The 11,405-nt window shown below is 37.3% G+C and overlaps 1 long non-coding RNA gene across 2 annotated transcripts; it reads left to right on the forward strand.

The window, feature by feature from the left end:
* Window positions 1–10,675, forward strand: LOC145467826 (uncharacterized). 2 transcript variants are annotated; one of them, XR_014042121.1, is made up of 7 exons: window positions 1–253; window positions 1,749–1,844; window positions 2,553–2,666; window positions 3,881–3,969; window positions 5,701–5,795; window positions 6,741–6,823; window positions 9,812–10,675. It is a non-coding gene; the product is annotated as an uncharacterized LOC145467826 (long non-coding RNA). The 2 variants fall into 2 exon arrangements; XR_014042122.1 differs by having other exon boundaries at window positions 1,749–1,840.
* Window positions 10,676–11,405: the final 730 nt, after the last annotated feature.

The raw sequence follows: 11,405 nt of genomic DNA on the forward strand, positions 1-11,405 counted from the left end.
GTACCAGAGGTGTTCCATGCTTCACTAAAAGTATTTCTTGAGTTTTCTGTCTTTGGACATAACCATTTTAGACTGCATTCACTGGCAGTTATGACTATCTTCGCGTAAATATTCCATTGATTTATTAAAGAACCGGAAGCTGAGCAATGGCGTGATGTCAGATCCGGTTGAGTAATACTGAACAATCTAAGATCACGTGTCCAGAAGCATGATGTCTTCGAAAATATGGCGGGCCGATGTTGCTTCTTGCAAGGTGAGGCATTTTGGCGTTTTTCTGTTTTTATGTGCTCTTCTGTGACTTGTCCTTATATTATCATAAGTAAGATTTATTCCTTCAAAGTGAAAAGTAACTTGCAGAAGTTAATGCTAGTGGAAGCAGACGTTTTTGGAGGGTGAATTTGTCTTGAGCACATGGTAATAACATTGTCACCTCACTTGCGGTACCGGGGATATGCAGACTGCAGACTACAGATTGTAAAGTATACATCATGCTATTTCCAGTATCGAGTGCTGACTGTAAACAAGATTTTTTAGCGTATAGCTAATCGCGGTATAAGTCTGCACTCCAGATCACGCCTGCAGGTGAGCCTAAGTAATGCTCTCACGGTTGGTTGGCTCTCAATGATGGAAAATCAAATGGTACCTTGATTCAGTTAACAAGTCTACAGTCTGCGCGAAAAAAATGGCAAATTTTACAGTTATTGAAAGCGGATGAGTCTCAAAGGAGCTCTATTGGCTATTGTTTAGTTAAACAAAGAGCTGTATGCATAATTAATGTAGGGGGTCCCACGGAAATCTTGCCCAAATAGATGTGCATATTTTTGAACTCACAAAACTTTATGAACTGAATGTCTTTATAAGAAAACCTTTCCTCTAGAAGGTCAAACCAGGTGGGCACAGTTATCCTCACTGCCAGTCAATTTTCCCGCTGCCTGGCCCCTAATGAAAGTCCCTGTAAATCAATTGTTGATATTATCCTTCTAATGAATTATCCTTTTAAACAAAGACCTGAATGCAGGTTCAGTTTTAGTTTTAGTCCTACTGTACTTTTATTTGTAATGTTATTATATGGTCAGCTCCTCAAGCAGGCAAGATTAACCAAATCCTGTGCTGTGATTGGTTATTCCACAGGAAAGGTGGCACTATCTTTCCACTTGGGGGTAATATGTATTGTGTCCCCGAAGACAAAATTGTTCTTAAAATCTTGGTCAAGCTTGTTCGGTCAAGATGGCTGAAAATTGATCTAGTTTTGTGTTTATGGACCTTCATAAACATGAAAAAATAAATAAATAAATAAATAAATAAATAAATAATAATAATAATAATAATAATAAAAATAATAATAATAAATAAATAAAAAAGTAAAAATAGAACTTAGCCAATATCCAGCTATCTTGACCTTATGCTTAGTCAATAACTCATCAATCATGTAACTGGATGGAGTAGAGCACAATTCAGGGTGTACTTGGATGGATAATTTCAACTCAAATGAGCATGCAGAAGGAGGCCAATTACTTTAATAGTCTTAAGTATGTGTTGCTTGAATGTAGGAAACATTAAGAAGAAAGCCTGTAAAGCACAAGTAAGTTGGTTGTGACTGGGTACCTGCCATTGGACACCAGCCAATTGACTGCACAATGAATGATGAATTTTATTATAGCTGTAATCTATAGTCACTCAGACTTAAATTATAAATGTGGAATGATTGTATTTACCACCTCGTACATGTACGTTGTTTATTCCTACAGAATAAAACACATCAAACTGAAAGCCAGGAAGCCTAGATTTTCAAGACAAGACATGATTATGTCAACATGGAAACTATGATTGGCACATGTAGGTAAGTGATAGCAATAGCTATTAGAAGAGGTGAATATTATGATTGAGTGGCCCAAGTGACACGCTGTCTGTTGGTATTGGGACTGCACTCCAGTGGATAAAGTTGGAGTGCATGTTTCTGTGACATTACTCACTAACTTATTGGTCTGTATATGGTACAATTAAAAATATATTATATTGAAAAGATATTTAAAGTTAAAGCACACATCACATGATACCAAAAGTTGTTTACATGTGCATCTGTTTCATTTGGACTTCAACCCATGTGAACATTGGGCAAAACCGTGTTTGCCTGTGTTAGTATTCTGTGATGCTTTGCACATTTTCTTTGCTAATGGACTTTGCAAAATTGCATCACAGAGTGTCTGTTGATGAAGCTTAAAAAATTGACATCTAACCAGGTTATAAGAAGCAAACGTATGCACATGCTCAGACAATGGAACCCTAGAAAACGTCAGGATTGCACATTGCAATCTGGACAAAACCTAAGGTGATGAATTTGTAAATGTTAATCTTCAATGCTAATGGGTTGTTGTTGCTATCTGCATGCTTCAAAGAAAGGTTACCCTGTCTGGTTGGTTTACCATTTATCTTAGACTGCAGCCTCTTGTTTCGTATTATTTTGCAGTTTTTCCAGTGCTTATAAGGCTTGAATGCTTGAATGCTCCTTTTAAATGCTTTTAAAAACCTTTCCTGTATGCATTTCTTACCAGATGGAAACAGAGAAGCAGCAATTAAGTCCACAATCATGTATTTCCTGAGATGTACATGGAAAGAAATTCACTTTGAGACATAACAGTAATAATTAACTGTAGATCCCCAAAAAGGTGAGTCATGATTTCTTTGGGTTTGGTTAGAGTTGTTATTAATAACATTGTTACTTTTGCTACCTGTACTAAGAATTATAACACACAAATGATGCTGGCAATATTAAAATGAGCAGGGAAGCTGTTGTTTCATTTTCGTTCAGCTATTTCAAGAGTCTTTTGTAACATGTATGTGACGAGATAAAATAGTCCTGCCTGGTGTACTGTTTTTGATGAATGTTTACAATGTATGTGTCGGAGGGGGGACCAAATAGCGTCACACACAAATGGGGCCATGAAAAATTTATCCCCCCGTGTGACTCAGACAAACAAACCATTGCGTGGCTTTCTTCTTTAAGAGTGACGTGTGGAACAACGGCGCTTGTGAGCCCTGCAGCACGATACCCAGCAATTAATTTTGCAATTTGATGGCCTCTCCAGCTCAAAATGTCTGAGAAAACCCATGGCATGTACCTTGGAATAATAATAATATACCTTGGACACCTTGAATCCATTTTACATTACCCATGGCAGCAGTGTTTGCTTTCTAACATTTTTTTTAAGCTAATCAAACACCTAGATCACCAATCTTTCTTTTTTTGCCTGAATTTTTTGGTCTAGAAGACAACACGTTCATACAAAACCTTCTATCGGACTAATTCTTGTCTGAGTCATGTGGGGGTCTCTGGTGATGTAGTCTATTCTTAGAAACTGTGTGCAACACTACCAGTATTTCTTTCCACTTTATGTATCATTACTTCCTTAACCATTTTAGCTTCATGCTATGTAGTCATAATTGTTATTGTGGAATTTGAGCAGACAGTGTAATCTAACGGTTGGTGCACTGGACTGCACTGAGTCTTTGGTTTGTTCTTGGACAAGTCAAGACACTTTGTTCTCACAGTTCTCTCACCACCCCAGTGTACAATAATTATTGTTACTTGGTGACTTCAATGCTGGGGGCTAACCCTGTAATTGGGGGGGGACTAGCATCCCGTGTAGGGTGTGGGAGAGAGGAGAAATTCTTTATATCACGTTAACCTTCAAAACCAGAATAAGCTGAGAGTTTTGGATCACTTGGCCTGACACAGATTCTACCTTGCCTTCATAATTTGTCATACCTCTCCCCTAGTCAGGTTGAAAAAAGTCTGATGACTTATTTTTAATTGTATAGTTTGTAAAACATAGAAAGTAAGGCTGTCATAAAGGTTAAACAATTTCCTGTTTCTTACTAGATACAAAACATAGAAGTAACAATGAAATTATCATTTTGCTGAGACTTGGAGGAAAAATAATCATTTTGAAACGTTGGATTCCATATCAAGTGAGTCATAATTTCTTTGTGTTTGGTTTCGTGTACTACTAACCAGGAATGCCAGTGTACAGTGCAGGTGGAGACTTTTAAACAAATAGAGATGTTACTGTTCCATTGTTTCACTGTTTACATACACTGTATTTAGCTATTTCAAGAAACTGTTGTTATGTGGCCATACTACACGTTAGCCCTTCAGGGGAAGGGTGTACAGAAATTCCCTAAAATGGCAATGCCTGGGTTTGCATTGTTCGTGAGTTTTCTTATCCAGGAATAAAACACAGCAGAGGAAGTACTTTTCATGAATATAAATTTTAAATAATCTTGACAAAGTTAACCTAAGATTGGATGAATCTACAAGTGATGCAATAACCTTTTCTGAAGGCTAGCATTGTGAAGTAAAATAAGATCAATTCACTGTCACTTACTGCAGCAGAGGGGAATATATATTTTACCTTCAAGTACATCTCAACTGTTTCGCCATTGATCCTGGACAGATTTTCTCAGATAATTCTCTTGAAAAGCCTCTATGGTCTAAACATTCCTTTGGGGTTAGATTTTCTCAGATAATTCTCTTGAAGAGCCTCTATGGTCTAAACATTCCACTGGGGTTAGAACTTTGCAAATGACATCGTACCGGCCGTTGTTTAGCGTTTCAAATAAGGGAAAACAAACAATTTACTACAATGTTCCTTTCAGTAGTAAGGGTGATACTAAATCTTGTTGTCAAAGGCCATAAATGTCACACAATCTGGGTGGATGCTTTGGGATATGATTGTAAAGGATTGGAGAGCAAAATGATTGAATGTGGGCTTTGTTCGGGCAACGTGTGCATTGCATGCTGGTTGACTGACAGTCCTTTCAAGAGCTCAAGGCTGTCATAAAGGTTAAAGCAGTTCCCATATATTCCTTACTAGATACAAAACCAGAAAACTGTGTGCCGAGATGTACATGGAGAAAGATTTCTATTGAGGCAATAGATTCTATATTAGGGGAGTCTAATGTGTTTCTTTTTGTGTGGTTAGAGAGGTTATCAGTGACTCAATTTTACCTGTGCTGGGAATAATGGCACTCAATCAATGCAGGCGGAAAATTAAAACAGGTAGAGATGTTAATGTTTTGCACTGCAGCTCAATTTGACTGCATTGTGTTCTTGGACAAGACAGGTTACTCTCACTGTGTCTCCCTCCACCCACAACAGCATTGCCTTGGTCAGGGAAAAGTCAGGGAAAATTAGATTTTACTAGATGTTTTTGTATAGGCAAGGCAACTTTGTTTTTAAAATTATCTGAGCCATCCTTATTTTTGTTGATTCAAGGCAGGAATAGTCATCCTGCAGGGTCAGTGAAAATGGCTTTACAGTCAGAGAAAAGTTAGGGAAAAGTCAGGGATTTTTTGTTGTTGTTGTTCTAGTAGGTGGCAACCCTGCAGAAATACAAATGGGTACTGGGTGAATTTCATACTGGGGCTAACCTTGCAACAGACTGGCATCCCATTTAAATTAAGGTGGTTGGTGGGGGAGTAGAAAGATGCCTTATCAATTGATGCTACAGAAATTGGTATAAGGTGGAGTCGTTTGGATCACTGGGCCTGGTGAAGACTTAACATGGACTCTACCTTCATCATCAAGCCCCCCCCCCCCCCCCCCAGTAGGGTTGAAACTTTAAAAATTTGTGTAGTTTGTACCACTTAAGAGATCAAGGAATTCAAAAACTATTAAAAGGTTAAAACATTATTTTGCAGTTTCGTACTAGGTGCAAAACAGAGAAGCAAGGAAAAGAGCATGTGCTGAGACTCAAGAGGAGAAAATCAAAATGGGACATTGGATCTCATAGGAGGTCAGTTACAGTGTTATCGATGTTTGGTATTGTGTATCTAGGGATAATTTTGCACAAATAATATGTAGGCAAAAAATTAAAACGAATAGAGATGTTATTGTTCCACTACTGTTCAGCTATTTCAACAAACTGGTTGTGTGTATAATGCGATGATCAATCTTGTCGTCATATTTTTGCAGGCAGTTCAAATATGTGATCTTTCATATAATTCAGTAGTATTCAACATCTACGGGTATATTACAAAATCACAGTGTCCAACTCCCAGTTGGCTTGACAGCTTAGTTGGTGGAGCATTGCACCGGTATCGCAAAGGTCATGGGTTCAGATCCCCTTCAAGCCTGAATTTTTTTTCAGGCTTTATTTATTTCACAACTGCTTAAGTTGTTTGTACAACTACGATGATCAACCATGTCTTTGAACCGGTGTTACAGTGTGGCCATATAGCTTAGCACTTTAGGGGTATGGTGTACAAAAATTCTTCAAGACTACAATGCCTGGGGTGCTGTTGTTGAGGAGTATTTTTTTTTGTGGGAGGGTTTTTACTGTGATCTGGATTGCACATCAAGCAGTCAGGATTGGAGCCCATGGTTTGGGTCTCCGCACTGTGTTCTTGGGCAAGACACTACTCTCAAACTCTCTCTCTCCACATAGGAGTACAGATGGGTACTGGGTGAATTTAATACTGTGTACTAACCCTGTGACACACTACCATCCCATCCAGGCGGAATAATGCTTTATCATTTAATGCATCAGAGACCTAAATAAGCTGTGATGACTTAGATCACTTGGCCTGATGCAGCCTTGACCTTACATTCATTGTCGAAACTTCCCCCTGTAGGGTTGAAAAGGAAAAAAAATCTGGTGGTTTAGTTTTAGCTGTGTAGGTTTTAAAATTAAGAGATAAAGGATGAAATAAAGGGTAAGGCATTTCTTTATTCGTACTAGGCACAAGACAGAAAAAAAAAACAACAACAAAAGCTGTGCTGAGACTCAAAAGGAAAAAGAATCAAAGTGGGTTCTCTTGTTAGGTGAGTGACAGATTTGTTTTATTACTTGACGGTGCATGTACTGGGAATAATTATGCTCACTGCAGGCAAAGAATTGAAAAGATAAGAGATGTTGTTTCACTATTCAGATATTTCAAGAAACCCTTGTTATATATCTAACTGGATACCCTAGCCCTTCATGGTTAGGTTATAAAAATATTCCTTAAGAAAACAAAGAGGTTCTGTTGTTGATGAATATTCAAATTGTGAGGCGAGGCGCCTACAGTGTAATTGGATCAACGACCAGTTGCTTTCTGGTTCATGTATCAATGCTCCCTTCCAATAAGCCTCATGAGTAGTAAACTTTATTTAAATTTTGTCCTGACAGTCTCAAACACAATCATGAAGGGACAGTAAAGAGGATTTAGAAAGTAATCTCAAAACGGAATTGTCTAGATAACTCAAAACAAGGAAGGCGAATTTGCTTTTTGACTAAAATCTCTGAATAAGGACTAAGCAATGTGAAAACGTTTATGAAGTAGAGAATATTGTGGTGATATATTGCCAAATTCTCAGAACAAACAAACCCTGAAAGATATTTACATCACAGAACAACAGACAGCTTGGAAATTTAGGCGTAAAGTTCTTGTTGAAAAAGATCATGAACTTTATTTTATCATTTCAAGAGTGCCAAAGAAAAAAAAATGTACATAATTTTGTTTTGCTACAGAAAGCACATGAAAATACTGCATAGATTCGAATCGAATGGACAAACATAGTGATCTTATCCATAGATTTAAAAGCCAGAACAACATGAGAAAACTGCATGTGTCGTGAAAGTGCACGTCAAATAACTCACTTGGTTACAAACGTCAGTCTCTTCATATGCTAAAACTTTAATAGTGGGAGAGAAACGCTTCATAATTGTGTTCAAATTACGGACTTACATGTGTTTATTTATTTGTTTTGTTTTTGCAATACCGTTTTCGGGTTTTTACTTTGTGTGAATTTCCATCTGGGATTTCAGATACCACTGGGCATTGCTCTTGAAAAAGCTGTCGATTGTTTTCAGTCGTAGTTTCATAAAAGCCGTCTTGTCAAAACTAGCTGTAGCTGTCGGGCTGTCAGAGCAAAGAGTAACAAAAGAAAACCATAATTACTAGTAAATTACTGTAAGATCTGCTATAATTCATTACACGTAATTGTGTTGCGCGTACTTTAGCTTGTGTGCAAAAGTATTGTATTTAAATGTCAACAGGTTGAATTCTAAAGCAACTTTGTCTTGGTATTCGCACGCGTAAATATTTCAATTTTTCATGATTGAAAAACGTTACTCTGGTTTAAAAATGTAAAAATGTTAGTAAAAATTCTTTTTGTAAAAGTCCCAACGTTTCGGCTAAAACTTCAGCCTTCATCAGGGGAAAGTGACAAAGAATTTGTTGGAAAGGCACGTTCTTATACTATGCAAATCGGCAAATCGGAGCTAAGTATGTGATCGCGGCACTCAGGGCAAATGGCTACCCGAAACGCTTTGTTATTCATGCAAGTAAACCGGAACGGCCTTCTCAACAAACGCCTGCAACTCCACGGGATGACAAAAAAGGTTTCTGCATTTTACCATATGTCAAGGGCACTACGGAACCGATTAAGCGAATCCTAAGTAATTACAACATCAAAGTTGCTTTAAAACCACACCATACCATCGGCAATTTATTTCCCAAACCAAAAGACCCAGTCCCGAAAGATCAGACTCGTGGCGCAATTTATTCAATTCCCTGTCAAGGTTGTGACAAAAGCTACATCGGAGAAACGAAACGAAAATTTTCCACCCGGCTCAAAGAACATCAAAAAGCGGTTGTAAACAAACACTCGCACAAGTCAGCTTTAGCGGAACATTGTTTACACTCTGGCCACACCATCTCCTGGGAATCTTCAAAGATCTTACGTACAAGCACAAATTGGCGCAACAGACGTATTTTAGAAGCATGGGAAATTAACACTTGTAGGAATCCGCTGAACTGTGATGGTGGTATCCATTTGCCGCACGAATTTTTAAATTTAGCCCAAAGGGACAGAACATAATTAGCTCCGATTTGCCGATTTGCATAGTGTAAGAACGTACCTTTTCAACAAATTCCTTGTCACTTTCCCCTGATGAAGGCTGGAGTTTTAGCCGAAACGTTGGGACTTTTACAAAAATAATTTTTACTAACATTTTTACATTTTTAAACCAGAGTAACGTTTTTCAATCATGAATCAACCACCTGGTTACAGGACCATTTTAAAAACTCTTTCAATTTTTGTTTGTATTTTGGTCATAAGCGTTTAGCAAATCGAATTACCTTTATTTTGTATTGTAAAAATGTGCAGCTACCCGAGAGCTTTTTATTCTCAAACATTTCACGAGTTATTTATCGCATAAATTCATCCCCAGGAAGAAAGTACAAATACAGTGGATTGCCCGTTTTGTCGCGCACATTTTTGCGGTGAAATTGTCAGTGTGCTATTTTGCCGGTGAGCTTTTCGCCTGCAAACGTTGCGAATGACGGTTTCTTTAAGAATGTTACATTTTAACCGGTGCCATTTATTTCGTGCTGCTGTTTGTCCACGTTCTAAGTTTTTCTTAATTATTACTATGTAAGCTCCGTGTGTTTCTTTGATGACGATATAACCAAACGACAAGCGGATTCCCAATTAGAGAATAAACTTGTAAAATTAAGGGCCCATTAACCGATCTTTTCGAGCCGTTGCTAGGGAAACTTTATTGTCATATAACCTCGTCATTTTTAGTTACTTCAGAGTTATTTCATGTATTGTAACTTTTTCATGATCAGCAGCACTAGTGATGACGTCATCAGGCCACGCCCATGGTCATGTGACTAACACTGAAAAAACGCAAAGGCTCCCAGGCAAATTACTCAATCGGAATTTTTTGGGCCCTTAAGTCGAGTATGCACTGCATGTATGTTTTATTCTTTGGGTATCAGTATAGCCATTGTTTATTGGACGTTTTATTTATCTTTCTTTCAGGCTACCATCAAGTGCACATGAAGCGCCATTAACAAGCAGAAAGAACCAAAAGAATAGCAAAGAACTTCGTTTAGATGTGTCTTAAGTGGATCAGCTTTTAAAAGTGAGGTAGATTTACAAGACAAAGTTTATCTCGATAGAGTTTCTTGCGAAAGATTGTTAGGGCGGAGCTCGTATTAGTGATTGCACAACACTAAACTCGAGAGTTAATAGAAGCCACTGGAATTGCTGTCAAATTGTCTAGTATCTACTAAATTGTCTCGTATCTCGCTAGTTTTCGAGAAAGCCGTGATTTGTATTTCAAGTTTGTTGCTTTAAATTAAGGTAGAATATTAGCATTACCTGGATTTGTTTTTACAAAACGAATTTTCAGCCTGGAAGTCTCGTTATTAAACTCGTTGAAATTACTGTCTAATTGTCTAGTATTCATTTCGCAAATTTATTGAAATCTTTCTAGTCTTCGAAGACACATTAAATAGATCAATAGGATGCGCTTTTAAAAGGACCAAGGAAAGAAATGGAAAAGTTGTCCTCAGAAAAAAAAGTCTGCAATTTTAAATGGTGTCTGGTTTTGAGTCAAACATATACGGAGTCTTTTGGCGGAAAAAATCCTGCACTATGTAGGACTTTTCCCATCAAAAGTCGAATTATATGCTTGATTTCTAGCTAGACTCTGTTCAAAAGCGCAGAATTTTTTTTCTTTTTGGCAACCCTACATAGTCAAAATGTAGTAAAAGAGATAGCCTACATTTCGACTAGTAACCAGGCCCTTTTAAAAGCGCCATTTTTTTTTTGTTTACTTATTCAAATTGCTTGTAATGAATTTAATTGCATTATTTAAAAGCCAATAGAATTTGTAGTGAAGACGCGTTTGCTATTGTTGTCTATTTGGTGTAGTTTTGTAATTGTCTTTAATGTTTTTTATAACTGCTAAAATAATGTACACAATAAAAACCACCACTTGCTGTTTCATTTCATTTTATTGTTTTACAATGATTAAGTAATTATGTAATTAATTGAAAATCAGTAAAACTAAATTAAAACGTGTGAAGAAAAAAGTTCGCGTTCAAAAACTAAGACTTTTGGCGGGAAGATTTAAAAAAATTGCACAGCGTTTCCCCTTACAACTTTTTTGAGAAAAATGCAATAAGGTTACCTTTCAGAAGTTTTTGATCGCAAAAATATTCTTCAAGGCAACAGTTGACAGAAAATCCCGTCAAAAATTACTGCACCACCTCGCACTGAAAAAGCAATTTTGATATTTCTAGATAGCGTTTTTCCATCTCAAAATAAATTTGTGCCAAACAGTATTCAAATTTCAATTCGCGATGTGGAGTTTGTGCGAGGTGATCCAAGAGCTCATAGAGACGTGAAAAAGATGAAATGGCAAATGGTCAAATCAAGTAGGCGACGAAATAAAATTTAATTCCGAAATGGATTTCAAATCTCGTTAAGTGACCGTGAAATACCGTTTCAACTAACCGATCCAATCGAGTTTGATTTGCAACTGTTTATAGCTTGCCATGTCATATCTTTCTCTGTCAGACGATAATATAGATCATGGTGAACTTCGGATCAGTTGAACAGGAGCAAG

The sequence above is a fragment of the Orbicella franksi genome, chromosome 14, assembly GCF_964199315.1.
Source record: "Orbicella franksi chromosome 14, jaOrbFran1.1, whole genome shotgun sequence".
Classification (NCBI taxonomy): Eukaryota; Metazoa; Cnidaria; class Anthozoa; order Scleractinia; family Merulinidae; genus Orbicella; species Orbicella franksi.